Consider the following 16153-nt stretch of genomic DNA (forward strand, 5'->3'; position numbering starts at 1 on the left):
GCAGGCCCAGGACCTTGCTTTCCAGCTCGGCCCGGCAGCTGATGGGGCCCTGTCCCCCACCAAGGGGGCCTGGGGCCCTGCTTCCTGGCTCAGCCTTGCGGCCTCCAGTGCCTCATCCCCCTCTGAAGGGACCCAGGGAACTATCATCCTGCTCAACCCAGCAGCTTCTGGGTCCCCACCACCCGTTGGGGGGCACAAAACTCCTACCCCTGGCTCAGCCCAGCAGCTGCCAGGGCCTGCCCATTGTGTGTGGGGGGTTCTGCAGCTTTAACACTCAACTTGATAGCTGCCAAGCCTCACCCCCTCAACAGTGGGGACATGAACACTAGCATGGCTTGGTGGCTGCTAAGACCCTGACCTCCACCAGGGGGACCCAGGGCCCATCCCACAGGCATGGCACAGTGGCTACCATGGTCCCATTTCACACTGAGGGGACTTGAGTCTTTGGCCCCGGTATGGCCTGGTGGACTTCATGTTTGTACCCCCTGCCAGGGAATCTTAAGGCCATGCCCTTGACATTGCCTGAAGGATGAAGGTATCCCGCACCCTGGCTTTGCCCAACAACCACTGAAACCCTGCTTCCCACAGGGGGGTGGGGGGTATGGAGACCCACCCCTTATCTTGACCCAGTGGCCACAGAAGACAAGCCCCCTGCCAGGATGGACCAGAGCCTTGACTTTGCCTCGGGCCAGTGGCCACGAAGGCCACGTTCCCCACCGTGATGGACCTGGGGTCCCTCCTCCTGGCTCAAGCCACAGGGTCTCTGCCCACTATCTGCGAGGCCCAGGGCCCCGCACCCAACTGAGGCCAGTGGCTATGGACACCCCACCTCCCATTTGGTTTCACCAGAGCCCAGCTCCTTGGCTTGGTTTGACTTCCAAAGGGGCCCCACCCTGTGCTAGGGGCACCCGGAGAACAACCCCCTGGCTCAAACCAGCAGACGTGAGGGCTCTGCCCACTCCTGAAGAATCCAGTTCCCCACCCCCAGCTGGGGAAGCTTGAGGCCCTGTATCCTGGCTTGGGCCAGTGACTGTGGAGGCCATGCCTGCCACCAAGACAGACTGGGACACCACCCTTCGTCTTAGTCGGTGGCTGCAGGGCCCTGCCCCTCACCAGGTGGGACCAAGTTTTCACACCCTGGCTGAAGCTGGTGACCATGGGGCCATGTCCACTATCCGGGGGATTTGGGACCTCACTTCCAAGCTCAAGCTAGTGGCCACTAGGGCCTTGCCCTCCACTGCCACTGCCAGGGGGGCTTGAGGCCCTTTGACTCTGGTTGGTATCCTTGGGAGCCCTGTGCCCAAATAAGGCATGGTAATTGCTGGGGCACTGCCACCACCAGAAGCCTCAAGGTCCCACCTTATGGCATGGCCTGGAGGGAACCAGAACTGCACCCTTCATGGGGTTTGGGGGGTGTAGGGCCCTATCCCCTGGCCCAGCTCAATAACCACTGGGACCCTACTGCTCATCAGCGGGCAGGACCCTGCCTCCTGGCCCAGGCCAATGTCCACTGGGTCCCCACTTCCCACCAGGGTTGTATGATGCCCCACCCACCCTCGGTTTGGCCCTGTGGCCACTGAAGCTTTGCTCTCTGTTGGGGGTCCAAGGCTCCAACACCCACTTGGGCCCAGCAGCTGGTGGGGCCCGGCCGTGGGCTGGTGAACCTGAGGCCCTACCTCCAGCATGGCCAAGCGGCCACCAGAACCCCATCCCTTGCTGGGGAAACCTAGGGTCCCACCCCATAGGTTAACCCAGCAGCTGACAGTGCCCCCTTGCCACACAGGGGGCACCAGAGGCCCTGCCTACTACTCAGACTGGTGACGATGAGGGCCGTGCTTCATCCTTCAGGGTTTAGGGCTATACTCCTGGCTTAATTCATCAGATGCAGAGCCTCAGCCCCCAACTTGGTGCCCTAGGGTACCACACCCTGGCTCGGCCCTATGACTGCCTGGTCCCCAAACCCCTGCTCCAGCTTATAGCAGCAGGGACCCAGCCCCCGACCAGGGGACCCCGAGTCCCCCCACACTGGCTCAGTCCGGCAGCTGCAGGGGCATCGCCCTTTGCTCAGTAGGCCTAGGGCATTGCTCCCTGGCCTGACAGGCTGGTGCTGGGTCCCCACCTGCAGCAGGGGTGGCCAGGGGCCCCGCCCTCAGCCTCTGTGGCCCAAAGTAGCACCCTCAGCCCCTCCCTATGGCAACAGGGCCTCGCCACCTGCCAGTGTAGTTCAAGGCCCCTCCCCACGGCTCTGGGGCCCCACTACCCATTAGGGGGGTCCAATGCTCCACCCCCAGCCCAGCCTGGTGGCCACTGGTGTATCAACCCATACCAGGAAGGCCCAAGGTCCCACCCCAGCTCAGCACAAGTACCGTGGAGACCCCCCTAAACCAGGGGAACAAGAACCTGCACCATGGTGTGGACAAGTAGCCCCAGAAGCCCGACCCCGCACTAGGGGTCCTGGGTGGTGCATACCCGGATAGCAAGGAAGCCGCTGGGGCCCAGGGCCCCCACATTAAAGCACCACTTGGCAATAAGTTGGGCCCCACCCTTTGTCAGGAAGACACAGTGCCCCGCTCCCTGGCTCAGCTCAGTGGATGCTGGGGCCTTGCCCCACACCTGGGGGATCCAGGGATCCTCTCCCTAATTTGTCCCAGTGGCAGCTGGGGCCCTGCCCCCTGTCAGAAGGGCTCTGGGCCCCACTCCCCAACCAGGCCTGGTGGATGCCAGGGCCCTGCACTCACTGTGGTGTGGCTACGGCCCCACCCCCTGTGCAGCCCAGTGGCCGCCAAGGACTCACTTCCCACTGGGCGGGACGTGAAGCCTTGCCACCTGGCTCAACCCGATGGTCATTAGGTCCAAGTCCTTGTTTGAGGGGCCCGGGGACTGGCCACCCAGCGTGGCCTGGTGGTTCTTGGAGCCCTGCTCCCCGCTAGTGGGGACTGGGGCCCTGCCACTTGTCACAGCCTGACAGCTGCTAAGGCCCCACCCCCCAGTGGGGTGGCCCAGTGCGCCACCACCTGCTTAATCCAGTGGCTACCAGAGGTATGCCCCCCAATGAGGTGGCTCAGGGCCTTGTCCCTTGGCTCAAGCAAACTGCCACCATAGCCCAAACCACCGCAGGGGGTCCTGGGGCCTGTGTTTTTAACCAGCAATTCAGATGTCTTGGGTGATCACCCGCATTACGTGCCTGGCAGATGCAGGGGCCCCACACCCTAACAAAGGAGCCAGGGGCCTTGCAAACCAGCTCGGCCCAGCAGCCACAGGGTCTCAGCCCCCCACTTGGGGAGCTCGGGACCCCACCGCCCAACTTGGCTTGGTGGTCATCAGAGACTTACCACTTGCCAGGAGGGTGAGGGCCCTTGTCCCCTGGCTCTGCAGCTGCTGAGGCTTTTTCCCCCTTGGGGGGGCCTATGCCTGCACCCCTCAACAAGGCTTGGCAGCCTCTGGGGTCTTAGCCCCTGCTGAAAGGGTCTAGGGCCCCATTACCCAGACAGGTTCAGCAGTTGTTGGTACTTGCTCCTTGTCAAGGGGGCCTGGGGTCTTGTCCCCAGACCTGGCTTGGTGGCTGCTGAAGATACACCCCACACAAGAGGAGCCTGAGGCTTCACCTACTAGTGTGGCCTGGTGGACACTGAGGCAGCACCACCCACTGCGGGGGCCTGGAATCTTGGCCCCCAAACTCAACCCAGCGACCAAGGGGGCCCTGCTTCCCACTGGGGAGATTCAGGGCCCTGCTCCATAGCTCAGCTCCATGGCCATCAGGGTCATGCCCACCACCAGCGGTGCTTGGGTCCCCGACCCCCAGCTCAGGGCAGTGGTGGCTGGGGTCCTGCCCTCCACCTGAGTGGCCCAAAGCACTGCCCCCTGGATTTGCCCAGCAGCTGCCAACGACCCATACCCTGCTGGGGGGGCCCCCACCTCCCAGCTCTGCCCAGCAGCTGCTGGGGCCCTGCCATTCACAGGGGTGGCCCAGGGTCACACCTATAGGCTTAGCCCAGAGGCTGCGAGGGGGAGCACCACACTTCACATAGATGGCCCAGGGTCCCACCTTCCAGCTCAACCCTGCAACCACTGGGGCCTTGCCCTTCATCACCGAGGCCCAGGACCTCCCCCGACCCCGTTCCCCTCCCCACCCCGTGCAACCTAGTTGCTGCTGGAGCACCATCCTTTGCCTGGGGAAACTGGCACCTTGTCCTCCAACTCAGCTTTGTGGCTGCTGGGGCCTTGAAGGGCCAGGGCCCCGACTGCCCCAGCGGATGCAGGAGCCCAATCGCCCAAACGGGAACAGATAACCCAGCCCCCTGATGGGTCTGGTGGCCATGGGGGCTTGATCCCTTGCAGAGCAGAATCTGAGCCCCACCCCACCACTTGGCCCGGCAACCACAGGAGCCCTACCACTTACTGGGAGGTCCCAGGCCAGGAGTCTCAGCTCAGCCAAGTGACCACTGGGCCTCCTCCACCCCCCAACTCCGAATCTTGGCCAGTCTTGGCCAGGTGGCAGCAGGGTCTGTACTTCCCACTGGGTAGGCCAAAGTCCCGCCCCCTGGACCAGCATGGCAGCCACCAGAGCTCCACCCCTCACTGGAGGGGCCTGGGGCCCTGACCATGGAACCAATTAGGGGGACACAGGGGCTGAGCCCCTTTCCGGGTGAGCCTGGGGCCTTGCACCCTACTAAACCTTGTGGCCGCTGGGGCTTCAGTCTTTTCCTGGGATCCCAGGACTCCGTCTCCATCTAAGTCTGGTGGCTGCTGGGGTTTCAACCCTGCTGCAGGTGTCCGAGTCCCAGCACCCAGCATCATCTGGTAGATGTGAGGGCCCCAATCCTGCTGGGTGGGCACAGGGCCCCACCCCTTGGCTTACCCTGGCAACCGTGGGGTCCTGCTGCCAGGCTTGGCCCAGCAGTTGCAAAGTCCCAGCCACAGCCACCAACTGGGGAAGCCCGAGACCCTGCATCCAGCTAGGCTTGGTGGCTGCAGAAGCCCAGCCACTCACCAGGGTGGCCTGAGGAGCTGCCCCCCAGGTCAGCCCTGCATTTGCAGCAGCCCTGCTCCACACCAGGGCAGCCCAGGCCACCACCCCATAGCTTGGTTCAGCATCTACCATGTCCCCGCACCCCTCAGGAGGTGCCCGGGTTCCCACACCCTGGCTCAGACTGGTGGCCACCAGGGCCCTGCCCCCACCGGTGTACCCAGAGCAACTCCACGACTCAGCCCAGCATCCAGTGGGGCCCTGCAACCTGTAGGAGTGACCTGGGGCCCCACCACTGGGCTTGGCCCAGAGGTTGCAGTGGCCCTTCACCCTGGCTTGGCCCAGCAGTTGCTGAAGCCTTGACCCTAGCCAGTAAGGCCCAGAGCCCCAGCCCCAGCTTGGCCCGGTGGTCTTCAACATCCCTTTCCTCGATGGTGGGGGACCCAGAAACCCACCCCCCGGCTCAGCCCTGTGGCCACTGGATGCTTTGACCCCCTACTGGGGGTGTCAGGGCATTGACCCTCAGCAAGACCCAGAGGCTGCTGGTGCCTTGATTCCTGTGCGGGGCGTGGGTCCTTACCCCTGACTTGGCCTGTATCGGTTGTGGCCCCATCCCTGCCAACGGGGCTTGGGACACAACCTCCTGCCTTGGCCCAGCACCACTAGAGCCCTACACCCGGCCGGGGATCCCTAGTTTTGCCTTTCTTCTCATCAGAAGTTGCCACAGGAGCCTTGCACCCAACTCAGGGGTTCAGGGCTCCGCCTTTTGGCTGTATCCTGCGGCTGCCAGTGTTTCACCTCCTCCCGGGGTCCTGGGGTTTTGCCCCCTGAATCAATCTGGTGAACTTGGGGAACCTGCTCCTCGTGTTGACCCAATGGTTGTGATGGTCCTGTCCCATACTGGGGAAGTCGAGGCCTTGCCACCTGCCTTGATCCAGTAGGCCCCAAGTCCCCACCTCCTGACAGGGAATTTGGAGCCCACTCCCTGGCTTGGCTTTATTGCCATAGGGACCTCTCACCCCCCTGGGGTGGTCAGAGTCCAGCCACTCAACTTGGCCAAGTGGCCACGAGTGGGGGAACCCAAGTCTCCACCCTCTGGCTTGGTCTGGTAATTCCTGGGGCCCCGCGCCTTGCAGGAGGTCCCAGGTCCCCACACCCTATCTTGGCCTGGCACAAGATGGGTCCTCACCATCTGTTGAGAGTCCCGGGTCCCTGCATTTTGGTTCGGCCCAGCAACCTCCAAGACCCCTTCTCCTGCAGTGGGGGCCAGAGGCCCTGTCCCCTGGCTGATTCCAGCAGTCACCTAGGCCTTTACCCCTGCCAAGGAAACTTAAAGCCCCACACTTTGGCTCAGTTTGGCTGCCACGGCGGCCCCATCCCTCACCTGAGGGGACATGGACCCGACCCCCCAGCTTGACCTGTCAGCTGCCTTGGCCCCTCCCCACACCAAGAAGGCCTGTGGCCTTGTTCCCAGGTCAACCCGGTGGATGTAGGTCCCCCATCCTTCTCTGAGGAGGTCTGGGTACTTGCAACCCAAGTAAACCCACTGGCCACCAGAACCCAATGCCCTTTGGGTGGACCCAAGACCCTGCTCCCCTGCCCTTTCAGCTTTTATGGGTGGGCTGAGACAACTGGATATTTGTATGGAAAACATGAAGCTGGATCTGCCATCTCTGAGGAACTGGCTTGCATGTCTTACACCTCAAACCTTTGGAATGTTAAAACAATGCAAAATAACCTTTGGACTGGGCTTACAGCAACCTTGTGCCCTAAAGAACTGTTTGCAGATAATGAGAAAGCAGATATTATGACTACCAGACTGATGACTACTAGACTGAAAATTAAAAACATTATTTAGAATTAACTGTACTATATTATCTGCACTAATAGAAATGCCTTCCTTCTATTGATGTAGTTGTTCCCCTTCCCTTTCTCTTAAATACCCATTGCTTTTGTCTCCTAATTGAAACACTATTTCGACTTCTGCCTGAATCAGTGCATCCCAAATAGCGATTCTTTGACCTCAGATAAATGCGTCTTGCCTCTAACTTTGAAAGTTCTTTTTTATTTTTAAGTTAACAAACAGATGGAAAATTTTTGATGATACAAAAGAGAGGAGAAAAGAACTGCTGAAAAGGTGTCCCTAAGTAGGGGTGGGGATATAGGGAACTGAAAGGGTTGGCTATAAAAGGCTGCAGGGATGGTTCATTTAAGGTTATCACACATGGTGGGTGGGTACAGCTGATGACAGCTGGGTAGATAAAGTGTGAGCCTGTGAGATTCTCTTCTGGTATCTTAGCACTACCCCATTCTGAGAAACCACAAGGCAAACCTCTCTTTTGAGGTCATGGATTTGTAATGAACTTGTACAGGGAAAGTGAGAGGCAAGAGCCTGGGAGACACTTTCCCTAAGGTAGGAAATGGAGGATCAATGCAGGGAAGCAGGAACTGCACAACAATGGTACCATTATGCACACGGCAGGAGAAGCAGCGTTACCATTTAGTTTTTACTTTATTTGTTCCTAGATCAAGTCTCCCAATTACCTATCTTTTACTTAGACCTTGCTTCCTCCAACTATGAAGACCTCCTCTAGGTACTAGTGTTAAATCTGCCAATCTGACCAGCTTAAATGTTGTACTTAATAATCTAAGGCCCATCTATAATCAGGAGCCTATACATCTCACTACCTTAAAATGCTACATGAAAGCTCATTGGTTCACAAATATTAACTGCAACATCCTAAAACCTCAAGACATTTAAGTAGAAGGAATTAAAGCTGTCAGGATGCACTGTATCTGGCAATCACCTCCCGCTAAGTAGCAAAGTTGGACAGGTCATAGAATGCCATTAGACTACTTGTCACAGAGGGAAACCTGTCAAACACTGAACCCATGAAGTCAAGAGGATTGATTATATAGACTGTTATGTCTCTTCTGAGTTTGGATTTGTGCCTCAGTCAATAACTCTATATCTACACTGTCATGCGGGGAGGCCTGCAGGGTCTCTGGTCCCGCTCCCCATACAAGAACGCAGGATATGGTGAGGCCAAAAAGGAACACCCACGGAGCCATAGGTAGGGGAGTCATACCACTACGGTCTCACTGGAGGCTGGGTTCACTGGACGTGCGACCTGCTATCCGTTTTGTCTGCAACCCACCGACAACTCTCTTTCACTCTCCTCCACTCTCCTCGGCTCTGCTCCGTAGCCGCAGCAGTTATATTGGCGGCTAATTGGCTAACTGGCTACAGCTGACGGCCAATCAGACACAGCTGACGGCCATCTACTACCCGAGCCAGCACCCCTCCACGTGAGGCCGAGAGCCTGTAAACTACTTTCTGGGGCTCTGTCCCCACACTCCACCCCTACAGGTTCTCGCCTCACAATCTAGGTGACAAGCGTCTTCCGCGAGGGTCCCTGTGCCATATTAGCCTACTGACACCTACGGATGAAAAGAAATGGTAGTCTTAGGAACCAACAATGGCAAATCCCTTCCATCTGGGAGGATACATGCCAGCTTCTTGTCCTGGGAAAGGAGGGTTGCTGCCACTGGCACCTTTCCCGGTTTGTGGTACCAGACCTTTATGGCAGTGCTTGGGGTCCCTTGCATAGTTTCAACATGTAACAGAACAGGGGACCCCATAATAGGCCATAGTGAGAGCACATAGTTTCCTCGCAAAATCATCCCGGTATCGGGACCTCTGTATACTACAGTCACTTGAGGTGGCCACTCAGCCACCACCCCTGGCGTCACTTGCAAATCATGAGTCAAACCGGCCCCCCATGGGGCTATCAGACCCAACCACCGACAGTGGGGGCTTTTGACCTGCCAGGGCCAAGTCCATTGCTGCCATTCCCCTGCTTTCAAGCATGTGGGTGCTGGCAGCAAAATGTTCCCATTTCTGCCGTAGCCTGGCTTTAACAGAGTCTCCCTGGTGGTAACTTGTAATTGAATGGGAGCAGCCGTTCAATGTAGCAGAGCTTCTACTGGCGCGGGCCCTCCCTTCCGTGGTCTCTCATTCAGGACTCTCAGGACATCCCATAGACGCGAGGCCAAGTCACGCATCGTAGGAGGATGTTTTGACACCCGGAGACCTTGCTTCAAAAGACCATTATAACGTTCAATCATGCCAGCTGCTTGCGGATTGTACGGGGTGTGAAACAACCATTGCACGTCCATCCTGGCAGCCCAGCGCTGCACTTCTTGCCCCATAAAATGGGTACCCCTGTCACTTTCAATGACTTGGGGGCGCCCATAGAGGGCGCACAGCCGTGTAAGGGCGACCACTGTATGCCGCTGATCCGCAGCCGGACAGGGCCAAGCAAACATCAACCCCGTAGCAGTGTCCACTGCTGTAAATGCATATATCGCATTGCGGGCCTTAGGCAGGGGTCCAATGTAATCCACTTGCCAGCGAGTGAGGGGCACCCTCCCTCACGTAATCTGCTGTGTCTCCCAGGGGAGCCTCCGCCTTTGGAGGCTGTCCTGGGCACAGACGGCACAGTCATAGCAGGCATCTGCTATCTCCTGCCATTTCAAAGGCAGGCCCCAGCATCTGCTCACCTGCCACATGGTTCGGCTTCCAGCGTGCTGTAGTTTCCTATGCAGCCAATGGGGCCACATCAGTGGCAGGAGCCCGCTCTAACCATCGTACCCGTGCTAGGGCGTCTGCTTCATCATTACCTGGGGACACTAAGGGGGAGTGACCTGTGACATGCATTAAGGTCACCTCCTTTTTCTGCCCTAGGTCCCAAAGGTCCTGCCACATGGCTTGACCCCACAGTGGACGGTGTCCCACCAACCAGTTTTGGTGTTTCCATGTAGGGAGCCACAGCGTTAGGCCCCGGAACACCGCCCAGCTGTCAGTGCAAATAACTAGGGGCCCAGGCTCGTGGCTGATCACCATCCATACAGCCCGTAATTCAGCCCACTGGCTACTCTGGCCCATCCCAGTATCAAACCAAATGGTGTCTGTTTTGGGCTGCACACCAATAGCCGTCCAAACAGCTGCAGCCCCTCGGCTAGAACCATCGGTAAACCAGGCATCCTCAGGTACTGGGGACTGTCCTTCTTTGTAGGGCGAGGGCTCCAAGTCCTCCCCTCTAGGCAGAGCACTTGGCTCAGCCTGCGCTACAAGCTCCACAGGCCCCAGGACCTGTTGTAGCTCTGTGCTCAAAGGGCTTGAACTAAGGGTGCTACGTTGCTCCAAGTAGGCACCCCACTTGGCGAGGGTGGTGGTCTGTGCCACCCCCGTTTTGGGTCCCTGGGTCCATGTACGGACTCACCCCTGGACAGGATACGTTGTTCGAACCAATACGCGTGCCGTTCCTGTGATGGCTTCTGTGGCCACTAGGGCTGCATACACAGCAGCCAGCTGTTTCTCTATTAGAGAGTAGCGGACCTCCGCTCCTTTCCATAATTGGGACCAAAATCCCACTGGCAACCGGAGACGCTCCTGCCGTTGCCAGAGGCCCCATCCATACCCCTCTTGGGCTACATGAACATCAAGTTCAAATGGGCGGCCTGGGTCCACTACTTGCAGAGCCTGTGCCTGCTGCACTGCCCGTTTCGTGGCAACGAAGGCTTGCTCTATAGCCTCAGTCCAATCCCATGAGGCCCTCTTTTTTATCATATTGTACAAGGGCCTTGCCATTTGTGCTAAATGGGGTACAAACGCCCGCCAATATCCTAGCAGACCCAAATACGTCTGCAGTTGGGAGACCTTGGTCGGCCGGGAAAAGGCTTGTATTTTGTCAATGATTGCCTCAGGTATAACCTTTGTCTTACCCGACCACACAACACCCAAAAACTTGACGGATAAGCCAGGGCCTTGGACTTTTTCCTCATTCACCGCCCAGCCACGTGACTTCAGGTGGCAGAGAAGAGAGGGAGCTGCTTGCTCTAAATCAGAAAGAGAATCTGAGGTTAACAGAATGTCATCAACATAATGGAACAAGGCCACAGAGGATGGGTGATCCCACTGTGCCAAATCCTGGGCCACAACCCCGTGGCAGATAGTGGGGCTGTGCAAGTATCCTTGCGGAAGGACTTGAAAAGTCCACTGACGCCCATCCCACGTAAAAGCAAACTGCTCTTGACACTCGGGTGCAATGTCAATGGAGAAAAAAGCATTGGCCAAGTCCACTACATAGTGATAATGTCCCTAGGCGGACAGTCAGACGATCCATTAAATCATGAATTGAAGGCACTGCAGCGTGCAAGGGTGGCGTCACCTTATTTAACTCCCTATAGTCCACAGTCATTCGCCAGGTCCCATCTGGCTTCTTGACAGGCCATACTGGGGAGTTAAAGGGACTGTGCGTTGGCCTCACAATATGTGCCTTTTCCAATTCCAATATTGTACGACCGATCTCCTCCTGTCCTCCTGGCAGGCGGTACTGTCGCACTGTAACCACGCGCCAGGGCTGTGGCAACACTTGAGGAGGGTGGTGAGCATGCCCGCGTGTCACCGCTTTCACCACCCGGATCCGGAGACGGAACTCTCCTACCGACGTCTGTAAGCTGAGGCCATGTAGCACGTCCACCCCTAGAATATATTCCGGAACAGGGGAGACATAAACCTTGTAGGTACGAGGAGGGAGCCTTCCTATACCCAGTGGTAAGGAAACAGCTTTCACAGTCACAGTTTTTCCCCCGTAGCCATCAATGCAGACTGCTGGTCCGGGGAACAGTTCTGGTTTCCCATAAACGAGACTGCAGTCAGCACGTGTCAACTAGAGCCAAAACCCTCAGTACATTCGAAGGGGACCAATGTATGGACAGTTCCTCGTGGGGCCTCCGGTCCCTGCTCGTCCCCTCTGACCGGGTACCTTGGCCCCACCCCTAATCAAGCTGCAAGGAGTCGGCCTCAAGCGGCTGCATGAAGTCCTGGAGGGACACGGGTCGCGCTTTGCCAGACTCCTCCTTTATGTTTCTCCGGAATTGTTGTTCCGGACGCAACTGTTTCCAAAGTTCAAGCAGGAGTGCGTTGGGTTGCTGGTCTATTTTCTTCCTATCGACCCCTGCTGCCACGAGATCACGCCACATCTGTGCGCGTGTTACTCTCTGAGGCCCGCGACCTCGCCCCTTTACCTTTGGTTTGGGCTTCCAGGTCTCAACTGTGCGGACCGCCTGTCTTAACTTCCTTCGCCTCCGGCTTTCAACATCCCCTAGGGTGGCCATGGCAGTTGTAACTTCATGGATCCGTCGCCCTACATACGGTGTAAGAATAGCAACCAAGGATCCAAAAGCACTCGCAGGTGCAGTATCCAAAACCAGATCTCTCATGCTGGCAGTAAAAAGCTTGTCATCTGGGCCCTGCATGTTGAGGTTAAAAATAGCATGTCTCATACCCATTTCACGGATTATTTGCGTAAGTTCTGTATATGACTGCCACTGACTCACAGTGTCTGGCAGCTCGCCAGCCTGTTCCCATACGGTGCGTACCGCAGCCGTGAGCCACGCCATTAGAGAATGGTTGCCTTGGTTGTTGGCCAACCTATGGCAGTTTTGTAACCTTTGTCGCAGGGATGGATGCACTGTCACGAAGGCTAGCTTTTCCATCTCGCCTGGGGAGCAGAGAATGTTGTCTGCTCCCTCATCCCATAAACGTAGTAGCCAAGCCGAGACTGGCTCTCCAGGGCGCTGTCTGTACTGCTTCCCCAGCTCCTGCAACTCAGTGGGAGTGTATGGGGTGTAGGTCGTGAACTCAGTCACAGCTGGGTTGCCGGCAGCAACGCCCCCGGGGCCCAAAGGTTGCTCGCGTTTTACCCTTTGCTTCAAGATTGGCCGGACTTGGGGGTTGGGAGCTACATTGTCTCCACTTGCTTCCTCCGCCTCTGCCTCAGAGTCTCCACTGTGGGGCCCCTGTTCTAACAGGCGGACCCGGGCTTCCAGCGCTTTCAACCGGGACACCTGGTCAGGCACCCGGGCCACTTCATTAAGCACATTTTCCGTGTTGAGACTCAAGGCCTTGAGGAGCATCCAGCCCACACGGCCGGCTGTAGCCTTCTCCTCCTCTGGCAACTGCTCAGCCAGAGCCTGCAGGGCCCTCTCCACGCTGGCCGGAGAGCCGTCCATGTCCTCCCACCCCTCCTTGGGGGTCCAACCCTTGAGAACAGTGGCCACCGGACACCACACACTGTGTGGGGGCCATACATCCTCCTGCCCAGAGTCAGACGCCATTCCTACCTGGTCGGAATCTTGCTCACCGTGCCAGGTGTCTGAGTGGGTGGAGGCCTCGATGTAAGATGTCCACAGCCCTCGGAGCCTACAGCAGCAGCCCACCAAAAAGCCGGTAATGCCTGCTATGGCCAACAGGGCGGCATGCCATCCGGAGGCTCGAGAGGACCACCAATTCACCGAGGGGTCACGTCTCTCCCAGGCAGACTGTGCTCCCCCTCTCTGGCACGGCTCCTCATGGGCTTCCTGAGACTGCGTTTTCACACGCACAAACTGCTCTACCATCCCTCGGAGAGCCTTGGCCGGCGCCATACCCTGCTCGCTGCGCCATTTGTCGTGCGGGGAGGCCTGCAGGGTCTCTGGTCCCGCTCCCCATACAAGAACGCAGGATATGGTGAGGCCAAAAAGGAACACCCACGGAGCCATAGGTAGGGGAGTCATACCACTACGGTCTCACTGGAGGCTGGGTTCACTGGACGTGCGACCTGCTATCCGTTTTGTCTGCAACCCACCGACAACTCTCTTTCACTCTCCTCCACTCTCCTCGGCTCTGCTCCGTAGCCGCAGCAGTTATATTGGCGGCTAATTGGCTAACTGGCTACAGCTGACGGCCAATCAGCCACAGCTGACGGCCATCTACTACCCGAGCCAGCACCCCTCCACGTGAGGCCGAGAGCCTGTAAACTACTTTCTGGGGCTCTGTCCCCACATACACCAAAGAAAGAAAAAGAAAACGAAACCAAACTGCTCCAGTCCTATAAGTTTATATGCCCATAAACAGTATTATGCTAAATTTATTCTGATATTTCAGGTACCTCTAATTAATACACTCACAATTTTGACTGATTGCTAATCTAAATGACCAAAATTGATAGACTAGCCCTGCAACCACACAGTCATGTTTTCAAGGAATGTATATGCTTCTTTTCCACAGCAGAGAGGTCAACAGTGATCCTGCTCCAAAACATACAGAAACCATAGGTTGCCACTGCAGAAGACAAATCTATTAACATAAAGATAAAACAATTAATCTAATTCTACTGAACACCAGCAGCCCAACTGTCAATCATGTACCTCAGAGGTAGATAAATTATGTCTATAAAGTGCAGATAGTAAATATTTTAGGCTTTGCAGACCATATGGTTTCACTTGTAGCTACTCAACTCTGTCATTGTAGGGCAAAGCAGCAAAAGACAACACACAATTGAATGGATGTAGCTGGCTCCCAATAAAACTATTTATGGACACAGAAATTTGAATTTCACGTAACTGTCACGTGTCATGAATATTCTTCCTTTGATTTTTTTCAATCACTTAAAAAAAATGTAAAAACCACTCTTAGTTCACAGTTCCAACAAAATCTCATGACAGGCCATAAAGTTACCCAATAGAGACAATTTATACAGAAAATTAGGGATAGTTTTGTTGACCCTGAGAAGAATATATCTGCTGAAAATAACCAGAGTCTAGCAGCTGTTGTTTGCTGAGGATTCTCATGCACAATGCGTGGTATCAGAGGAAAGCTGAAAACTGAGCTGTGCTCCTGCCGTCTGAATCAACCCTTATAAGATAGCTCTTAGGATCCAAATTCAACCAATAGGACTGAGACTTTCCCAGTCCAGTCAGAGCTGCACAGCTCTGCTCTCATTTGCATTTTTGTCAACCAATCAATACAGTGTTTTTTGGATCAAACCGCGAGGATTTGGAGTACTCATCTGCATGAGACAGGACCAATCAAGGACTGGGGGTGGGTACTCTTCTTTATATAAACCAGTTTCACTTCTGCCTCAATGGACTGCACTTTTAATTTCCCTCAAAGACGGTGTTTCCCAGCCAAAGCTGTAACACTGGAGCTGTAACAGCTGAGCCAACTTACCAAGGAGCTTCACCTGAGCTCTCACAGCCAAGCTATTTTCACTAAATAAACTCTCCCCTTTACCACACCCCCAATTCCTATTGGTGCTGAACTGGCAATGACGACCTTTGGTTGACAGTTTCAAAATCCTTGTTCTGCTAACAGTAGAAGGAAATAGTTATTATTATTGCCCTTATGGAGCTTTAATAGACAGTCTAGCTCCCTCAACCTCTTGCTATACCTGAAAAGTTAGAAGATGCAAGGCCTTAGGAAAAAGTTAAGGTGGACAAAATATCAGGCAGACACTACAGAGCCCTCAGTCTTCAGGCACAGCAGTCAAGGACTCTAAAAAAAAAAAATCCAGGTTACACCTTTGAAACTTTTACTTATTTTAAGTGTGTTTTTTCAGGACCTATCAGCTCCAAGTCAAGTAGTTGTTTCAATCTAGTTGTGGAGAGCACACCTCACAGTGGCCCATGTGGGTAATCGAACCGGCAACCTTGTTGTTAAACAGCACTTCACTCTAACCAACTTAGCTAACTGGCCACCCCAGGTTACACCTTTTAAAAATGTACTGTTGGGGGCTCCAGTTCTAACACAGCTACCACAGTCTAGTAGGTAAACACAATAAGGCCCAGGTGGGAGGCTTCTGAGCTTGAAAAATACAATGCACATAATAAGCTATTAAATAAGATTTTAAAACACTGGCAATAACAGCTGTGGACAAAAAACAAGTCACATACTAAACCTGACAAACTCAGGGGAGGCCTGCATGGTGGGCCTTACAAACTCAGAAAACAAAAGTAACCACATAGGATGCTCTGAACATAAAAATTCCTAACTAAAAGCAGGTCATGGCGAGTAGTCACATCCTTGGCCTGTAGCTGCCTTGAGAAAGGTCAGTCTTTACCTTAAGTGAGCCAGTCTATTGTCTTTTTGCATCTAAGATAACAGTACCTTTGAAATGTCAGAGTAATCTTTTCCAAACCCCTCAAGGCACAGCCGCTGACACTAGAGCAGGAGACCACGGGAACCCCTGTTATCTTGTTGACCACATACCATCTTTATGTACTATAATTGTTTGTGTCTCTCCACTTTGCTTTTTATCCAATGCCAAAGATTCCACGCCCCCCAACTTTGCTTTCTCTCAC

This window comes from Rhinolophus sinicus, chromosome 13 (assembly GCF_057876585.1).
Source record: "Rhinolophus sinicus isolate RSI-liver-muscle chromosome 13, RSI-T2T, whole genome shotgun sequence".
NCBI classification, from domain to species: domain Eukaryota; kingdom Metazoa; phylum Chordata; class Mammalia; order Chiroptera; family Rhinolophidae; genus Rhinolophus; species Rhinolophus sinicus.